Source organism: Hemiscyllium ocellatum, chromosome 30 (assembly GCF_020745735.1).
Source record: "Hemiscyllium ocellatum isolate sHemOce1 chromosome 30, sHemOce1.pat.X.cur, whole genome shotgun sequence".
Lineage (NCBI taxonomy): Eukaryota > Metazoa > Chordata > Chondrichthyes > Orectolobiformes > Hemiscylliidae > Hemiscyllium > Hemiscyllium ocellatum.
The window spans coordinates 34,248,814-34,257,840 of NC_083430.1; positions in this window are offsets into that span (position 1 = coordinate 34,248,814).

Below are 9,027 nucleotides of genomic sequence, written 5' to 3' on the forward strand. Positions count from 1 at the left end.
CCAGCACCTGGCCCATATCCCTCCAAACCCTTCATATAGCCATCCAATACCTTTTAAATGTTGCAATTGTACCAGCCTTCACCACTACTTCTGACAGTTCATTCCATACACGTACCACCCTTTGTGTGAAAAGGTTGCCCCTTAGGTCTCTTTTATATCTTTCCCTCTCACCCTAAACATATGCCTTCTAGTTCTGGACTCCCCAACCCCAGGGAAAAGACTCTGTATATTTATCCTATCCATGCCCCTCATGATTTTGTAAACCTCTATAAGGTCACCCCTTAACCTCTGGTGCTCCAGGAAAAACAGCCCCAGCCTGTTCAGCCTCTCCCTATAGCTCAAATCCTCCAACCCTGGCAACATCCTTGTAAATCTTTTCTGAACCGTTTCAAGTTTCACAACATCTTTCCGATAGGAAGGAGACCAGAACTGCACGTACTATTTCAACAGTGGCCTAACCAATGTCCTGTACAGCCACAACATGACTTCCAACACCTGTACTCAATACTCTGATCAATAAAGGAAAGCATACCAAAGGCGTTCTTCACTATTCTATCTATCTGCAACTCCACTTTTGTGTCGCTATGGACCTGCACTCCAAGGTCTCTTTGTTCAGCAAAACTCCCCAGGACCTTCCCATTAAGTGTATAAGTCCTGCTAAGATTTGCTTTCCCAAAATGCAGCACCTCTCATTTATCTGAATTAAACTCCATCTGCCACTTCTCACCCCAATGGCCCATCTGATCAAGATCCTGTTGTAATCTGAAGTAACCTTCTTTGCTGTCCACTGCACCTCCAATTTTGGTGTCATTTGCAAACTTACTGACTGTACCTCTTATTCTCGCATCCAAATCATTTATATAAATGATGAAAATTAGTGGACTCAGCACCAATCCTTGTGGTACTCCACTGGTCACAGGCCTCCAGTCTAAAAAAACAACTCTCCACCACCACCCTCTGTCTTCTACCTTTTGAGCCAGTTCTGTATCCAAATGGCTAGTTCTCCCTCAGATCTAACCTTGCTAATCAGTGTCCCATGGAGAACCTTGTCGAAAGCCTTACTGAAGTCCATATAAATCGTGTCTATTGCCCTCATCAATCCTTTTTGTTACTTCAAAAAACTCAAATCAAGTTTGTGAAACATGATTTGCCACGCACAAAGCCGTGTTGACTATCCCTAATCTGATCTTCCCTTTCCAAATACATGCACATCCTATTCCTCAAGATTCCCTCCAACAATTTGCCCACCACCACTGTCAGGCTCGCTGGTCTTTAGTTCCCTGGATTGTCCTTCCCACCTTTCTTAAACAATGGAATCACGTTAGCCAACTTCCAGTCTTCCGGCACCTCAGCTATGACTATATAATGATACAAATATTTCCGTTAAGAGACCCAGCAATCATTTCCCTAGACTCCCACAGAGTTCTAGAGTACACTTGATCAGGTCCTGGGGATTTATCCATCTTTGTGTTTCAAGGCATTCAGCACTTCCTCCTTTAAAAATGTTCATAGTACAGAGATGTCACCATCTATTTCCCTATAGTCTATATCTTCCATATCCTTTTCCACAGTAAATAATTGATGCAAAATACTCGTTTAGTATCTTCCCCATCTCCTGCGGCTCCACACAAAGGCCACCTTGCTGATTTCTGAGGGGCCTTTTTCTGTCCCTAGTTACCCTTTTGTCCTTAATGTATTTGTAAACACCATTTGGATTCTCCTTAACTCTATTTGCCAAAGCTATCTCATGTTCCTTTTTTGCCCTCCTGATTTCCCTCTTCAGTATGCTCCTACTGCCTTAATACTCTTCTAAGGATTCACTTGATCTATCCTGTCTATACCTGACAAATGCTTCCTCCTTTTTCTTAACCAAAACCTCAATTTCTTTTGTCATCATGCATTCCCTATGCCTACCAGCTTTTCCTTTCACCCTGATAGGAATATATTTTCTCTGGATTCTTGTTATCTCATTTCTGAAGGTTTCCCATTTTCTAGCCGTCCCTTTACCTGCGAACATCTGCCCACAATTGGCTTTTGAAAGTTCTTGCCTAATACCATCAAAATTGGCCTTGCTCCAATTTAGAACCTCGACTTTTAGATCTGGTCTATCCTTTTCCATCACTATTTTAAAACTAATAGAATTATGGTTGCTGGTCCCCAAGTGCTCCCCCACTGACACTTCAGTCACCTGCCCTGCCTTATTTCCAATAGTAGGTCAAACTTTGCACCTTCTCTAGTAGGTGCATCCACATAGTGAATCAGAATTTTTTTTTGTACAATTTACAAATTAAGGTATGTTTCAGTTCCTCTGTACCACAATTACTGCCACCACCATTCTGTTGACGTATGCTTAGGAGATTTAATAGAGGAGTTCAAAACTCTTGAAGGAGGAGAGACTGTTTGTCTCTAAAGGCACAAGACTTAATAATCAGTGGGTACCGAATTCTGTTAATTGACAAAAACAGAGCTAGTGTTGATGAGGGGGGTCAGATAAGGAAGGAGTTGAACTATAAATTGTTACCTGGAATGTGCTGCATCAGATGCTGGTGCAGATCGAAAAATAATTTTCAAACTGGATTTGAATAACTACTGTTCGGAGGAAATATTGCAAGGCTGTAGAGCTGGGGAATGCAACATATTCATTCATTCATTCAAAGAGCTTCACAGGCATAAAGTTCTGAATGTCTGTCTTCTGTCATGTATACTTTGATTCTTGCCCCCACTTACCTGATTTAAATGTTTTAATACATAGAAACTTGTGCATATGTGTTTGTGACCATGCCAAATGTAGCATGCATACAGAAAATGTTATTCTGATCTTTAAAACTAGAGGACATAGGAACAAAAATAGGTCATTCAACCTATTGAGCTTGCTGTGCCATCCAGTGGGATCTTGGCTGGTTTGATTAACTCCACATTCCTGCATGTTCCCTACAATTCTTGATTCCCTTACTGATTAAAAATCAGTCGTGAATATACTTGACATTTCTGTCTCTGTGGTAAAGAATTCCAGATTCATTAGCCTCTGAATGAAGAAATTCTGTTTAGATGCATGACCTTTTGTTCTGAGATTATGCCCTCTGGTCCTCGAGTCTCTCATAAGGGGAAACAGTTTTCCTCTATCAAGTTCTCTGGAAATCTTGATTGTTTCAGTATTCTTATAAATGCCAATTAGGACAGACCTAACCTACTCAACCTTCCCTCAATACAGTCTCTCCATACCTGGTATCAGCTTAGTGATCATTCTCTAGATCACATCCGATGCCATAATATCTTTCCTTGGATAAAGGGCCCAAACTGTTCGCACATTCTATCTGTAGTCTCCAACAATTTTGCCTTGTATAGTTTTACCAAAGTCTTTGATATTCCACTCTGATTGAAATAAAGGCCAACATTCCATTTGCAATCTGTGTTATTTGCTGAACTTGGATGCTACCTTTTTGTGATTTGTGGACAAGGACTGCCAAATCTCCCCCCCTGTTTCCCCCCCCCCTTTTTTTTAAGCTTTCTGCAGTCTTTCTCAATTAATTAAAGAATACTTAGCTTTTCTATTCTTCCTGCAAAAGTGTGTAACCTCACATTTTCCCACATAATATTCTGTCTACTAAGTTTTTGCTTAACTTGCAGATTCTGTGTTATCCTCACCACTTGCCTTCCTACCTACTTTTGAGGCATATGTAAACTTGGCTGTAGTATGCCATTAATATATATATAGTAAAAAACTTTGGCCGAGCACTGATTTCTGTGACACGTCAGCAGCAGGATGCCATCCTGAAAATGTCTCCCATTCACAGATCTCTTTTATTAATTAGCCGATCCTCTATCCATGATCGCATACTACCTCCAACACCATTGACACTTGTCTTACTAAGTATCCTAACGAGTGGTACCTTTTATTGAATTGAATTAGTTTTATTATCACATGAGTACAGTGAAAAGTTTCTAAGCCGCCATATACAGAGCCATCTTAGATACAAAGGTACCTAGGTATAGCTTTGTCAATTCTAGATCTTAGAAAATAGAGGAATAAATCCAGCGTTGCAGAAATAACTAAAAGTTCAGAACAATGGTCTTCCAACCCAGGCCAATCTCCAGACTGCTCCGGGCCTTGCTTCTAGGTTCAGGTGGCTGGGGGGAGGGGTGGGGGGTCTGGGGGTCAGTCTGGAATTGCCTCAAGACCAAGGAGACCTCACTGAGGCCATGCCAGGTTGAGAGAATGCCACATTCCACTAGAAGGCTGCCACACCATATTGGGAGACTGCCACAGGGCACCACTATGCCAAACCAGGAAACCGCCATATCACATCAGGAGGTCAGGAGTCCACTATGCCCAGCCTCGGGAGGCCTTCACAGGGGTCTTTTAAGTAGGCTGAGAGGACACTGTGTCATCGTGTCTGCTTTGAGGCTTGGAGTTGTCGGGGGTTATATTTGGATTTTTGAATATGCTTGATGTTGCACCCATTGCTTGCTGTTTATCATAAAACAATGGCAATGATACAGCATAGAAGGGGTTTTTAATCCCATTTTGTTCATGTTAACCCAAAGACACCTAGATGTCCTTTCTTGCATACTGCCCATAGTCCTGCAGTTTACAGCACTTAAGTTGCAGGCCCAGGTTCTTTAAAAAAATATTTTAAGGTCTCTACCTCCATCGCCAATTCAGGCAGTGAATTCCAGACACCTATCATCCTGTGTTTTTTTTTAAAAAAAAGGTTGCCTTCTCATCCCCTCTAATTCTTCAGCCACTTACTTGAACCTATGAACCACTGCAAAGGGATACAGGTTCCTCCTGTCTGCTCTATCTCTACGACTCTCACAATTTCATACACTTCATTTAGCCATCCCTCAGCCTTCTCTATTCCAAGGAAAACTACTCCAATATCTCTCTGTAGCTACTGTTTTCCAGCCCATGCAACAGTGTAGTATGTCTTCTCTGCACATTTTCCAGAGCAATTATGTCCTTCCTGTAATGTGACCAGAACTGCATGCAGTACTCTGGTTGTGACCTCACCAGTGTCATACAGTTTCATCATCATATCCCTGCTTCTGTATTTTATGTCTCTATAAATGAAGGCAGATGCCTTCTTTACAACCTTTATCTATCTGTATTGCTACCTTTGCACTTACGTGCCAAAATCTCACTTCATCTACCCCTCTCAGTACATTCCCATATGTTGTGTTTTCCCTTTTACTGTTTAACCTCCTGAAGTGCGTTACTTCACAGTTATCAGAGTTGGACTCCACCTACCACTTTACTGCCCACTCCACCAATCCATCTGTATCATTTTGAAGCTGACAGCTATCTTCTACACTATCCACTACACAGCAAATTTTAGTGTTTGCAAATTTCCCAATTTTACCCAGTACTTCAAGCTCAAATCGTTAATGTGTAAAACAAACAGCAGGAGTACCAGCCTTGATTCCTAGTGGAACACCATTTGAAACAGCTTTCCATTTGCAAGGGTAGCCATCGACCATTTTCCTTTGTTTTCTTTACTAAGCCAACTTTGGACCTAATTTGACACATTACCCTGTATCCTTTCACTTTTTGATCAGTCTGCCATGTGGGACCTTGTCAAACACCTTAGTAAAATCCATGTAGTCAATAATCACTGTGCTACCCTCATCAGTCCTCTTTCTCTTCCTCAAAGAATTTAATCCACTTTGTAAGGCATAATCTTCCTTAAAACCATGCTGACTATTCCTGACTCATCCATGCCTTTATCCACTCTTAGGATTGATTCAAACAATTTGCCCGTGGCTGAAGTAAGACTAACAGGAATGTAATTGCTTGCCATTTGCTTTGTACACTTTTTAAATGACGGGACCACATTTGCATTCCTACAGTGCGGTTAGTGAAAATTGGAGCACATTCCTCTGAGCATCTGCTGTTTTCCTGATCATCTTCGACATCCTAGGGAACAATCCATCCGGCCCTCGTGACTTACTGCTTTTAAAGATTCCAACTCTAACACTTAACTGTCTCATTGTGATTATTTTGTCCAATATTTCACACTGCTGCTCATGAATTACTATGTCCACATCATTTTCTTTTATTCCATTCATTTAAATTCTTCCCATATTCTCTATCTTCACAAGTTCCCTTCTTCACCTCTGAAAGTTCTGACTTTTTCATGAACTATCCTTTCATTCTTTACGTACTGGTAAAACATCTTTGAGTTTTCCTTTATCTTGCTAGTATTTTTAATATAGTCTCTAATTTCTATTTTTTTACTTCATTCCTGTACTTTCTATACTCCCGTAGGCTATCTGCTGTGTTGAGTTTTTTGTGCCTATCATCAGCTTTCTTTTTCTATTTAATCTTCCCCTGTATTTTCCTAGTCTGGATTTGGTAGTACTGTTCTTATTTTTGGAGGGATGTGTGCCCTAAGGATCTCACTTTTCACTGATTATCCTTGAGAAGTTCTGTTCAGTCCATGTGAGCCAAATTACTTCTCAGTTTTGTAAAATATGCCTTCCACCAGTGTAAAGCTTTTACTCATGACTTTACCCCTCTCTTCTTCCACAGGACATGAAATTTTCACCCAAAATGTCCCTTAAGTTGTTTGATTCTTAATCTCAATCTGTAAAGTCTCATTTGTTAACCTGTTTAGAATATCATCCTTTCTAACTGTAACTGATTCTTTAATCAATACTGCTACCCCTTTTTTTTTTCGCTTACTATCTTGTCTGAAAATTCCATATCCAGGGATATTGACCTGCTTTCGCCTGATTTCCATTATAGCAATGACATTGTGCTGCTATGTGTCTAAGTGTGCCCTGAGTTCATTTGCCTTGTTTGTCATTTTCCTTGTATTGTAGTATAACCAGCTCAACCTCATCAATTTCCTTTGGTGCCTTTCGATTCTTGTTCCTTTTGCCTGTCTTTCTGAGTTGGTGACTACATTGCAAGCTAATGTTCTATCTCCTGTTTCCTGATCTGAATCTGACCTATCTAAGCCTACACTTTAGTCCCTACCCCCTGCCATGCTAGTTTAAACCCTCACCAATTGAGCTAGCAAAAGTCTTCATGAGGATATTTGTCCCAGCTCTGCCCAGGTCCAACCTGTCAGGTTTGCATTGGTTCACCTACCCGAGAAACTGTCCCAGTGCCTCAAGAATCTAAATCCCTCTCTGGTACACCATTTTTCCAGCCATGTATTCATCTGATCTCTCTTGTTCCTGTTTTCACTAGCATGTAGCACTGGAAATAATTCTGAGATTATGACATTTGAAGTCCCCACTTAAATTTATCTCCTAACTCCCTATATTCAGCATTCACGTCCTCATCCTTTTACTTACCTATATTGTTAGTACCTATGTTACCATGATCACTGACTGTTCACCCTCCTGCTTCCGAATGTCCTGCAACCACTATGTGACATTCCCTCAGTATTGAAAGTCGTATCTCTGTTTAAGAGGGGCATGACCGTAGAGGATTCCTACACTTGTTTCCTGAACATTTTACTTTGTCACCTTTTCCCTTTCTGCCTGTGTAATCCTCACCTGTGGTGTGACCACCTTGCTAAACATGCTACCTAGACATTTTCAGCATTGTGGATGTTCCACAGTGAGTCTCGTTGTAGCTCCAACTCTGAAAAATAGTTAACCAGTCACTGCCGCTGAACACACTCATTGCACAGGTATTTGTCAGGGACATTGGAAGAGTTCTTTAATTCTCACATTGGGCAAAAAGAAAATGCCAAGGATCTGTGGTGTCTTGCCATGACCTCTCTCTAGCTTAAGCTGGTTACTACCTTAGATAGATTTAATTCTATTTAATTCTCTAAATATGTAATCAGTGCTTTACCCCAAAGAATTCTAGTAAATTTATCAGAGCTGCTTATCATATAATGTATTTCTAAATTCACTGCAATTGCATTTTTCATAATAGACTATAACGTTTTCCGAATGATGTATGTTAAGCTAGCTTGCCTACAGTTTACCTACTTTTTTATTTGTTTTCTTTTAAATAAGGGTGTTAGATAAGTAGTTTTCCAAACCTTTGAGATTCTTCCAGAATCTGAGGATTCCTGGAGGATTACTGCTAGAGTATCCACCATCTCTGAAACTACTTCCTTTAGTATTCTAGGGTGCATCCCATCATGCCATAAAATATTTAAGCAACGTGGTTTCATTTAATTTACTGTGTGTCATTGCCAGTATTAGAAAATTGTTCCAGATCACCTGCTCCAGCCCGTAGCCCTCCCTATACTGAAGGCATGTGTTGACAGTGACATCCTTAACATTTATAACTCTGGGTTTAAGAAGAATTGGCTGGAGTCAGGATGCATACCCTGGTTCCTGGTCATTATCCAATCATCCCGTACTAAAATAGTATGTGTAGTCCTGAGGTTAAATAGAGTCATAGAGATATGTGATTTGGACAAGGTGTTTGCTGGATCACTAATAATGGAGGCTTCCAGCAGTATAAGAAGGTCCTGTCAGGTGAAGCAATGGAAAATCACACATCTGTGAGTTGGGCAATTTATATTGAAGTGTTTAGTCACGATACCCTAGCCATGACTAGTGTGGGGCAGGTTGGAGAAGTCACCTGGTCCTTTCCTGTCTGTCACTTTCATATGCTTACACTCATAATAACATTAGCCAAAGCCCTCCAAAAGAGCTATTCAAGTTCCAGTCCAGTAATTTCAGCGCAGTACTTATATTTGATGCTGCAGTCTGACCTTTGGATGAGATATTAAACTGAAGGCCTGTCTGCCTTCTCAAATGGAGGTTAAAGATCTTATGTCACTCATTGAAGAGCAGGGCAGTTCTCCCAGCATCCTGGTCAGAATTTATCCCCCAACCAGTATCACCTCAAAAATGATTTATAAGGGTGTCATTACAATGATGTGGAATCTTACTCTATGGCTGTAAATCATTGAAACGTCCTGAAATTAGATTAGATGCCCTGCAGTGTGGAAACAAGCCTTCAGCTCAACAAGTCCACTCCGACCCTCTGAAGAGTAACCCACCCAGACCCATTTCCCTCTGACTAATGCACCTAACACTATTGGAATTTAG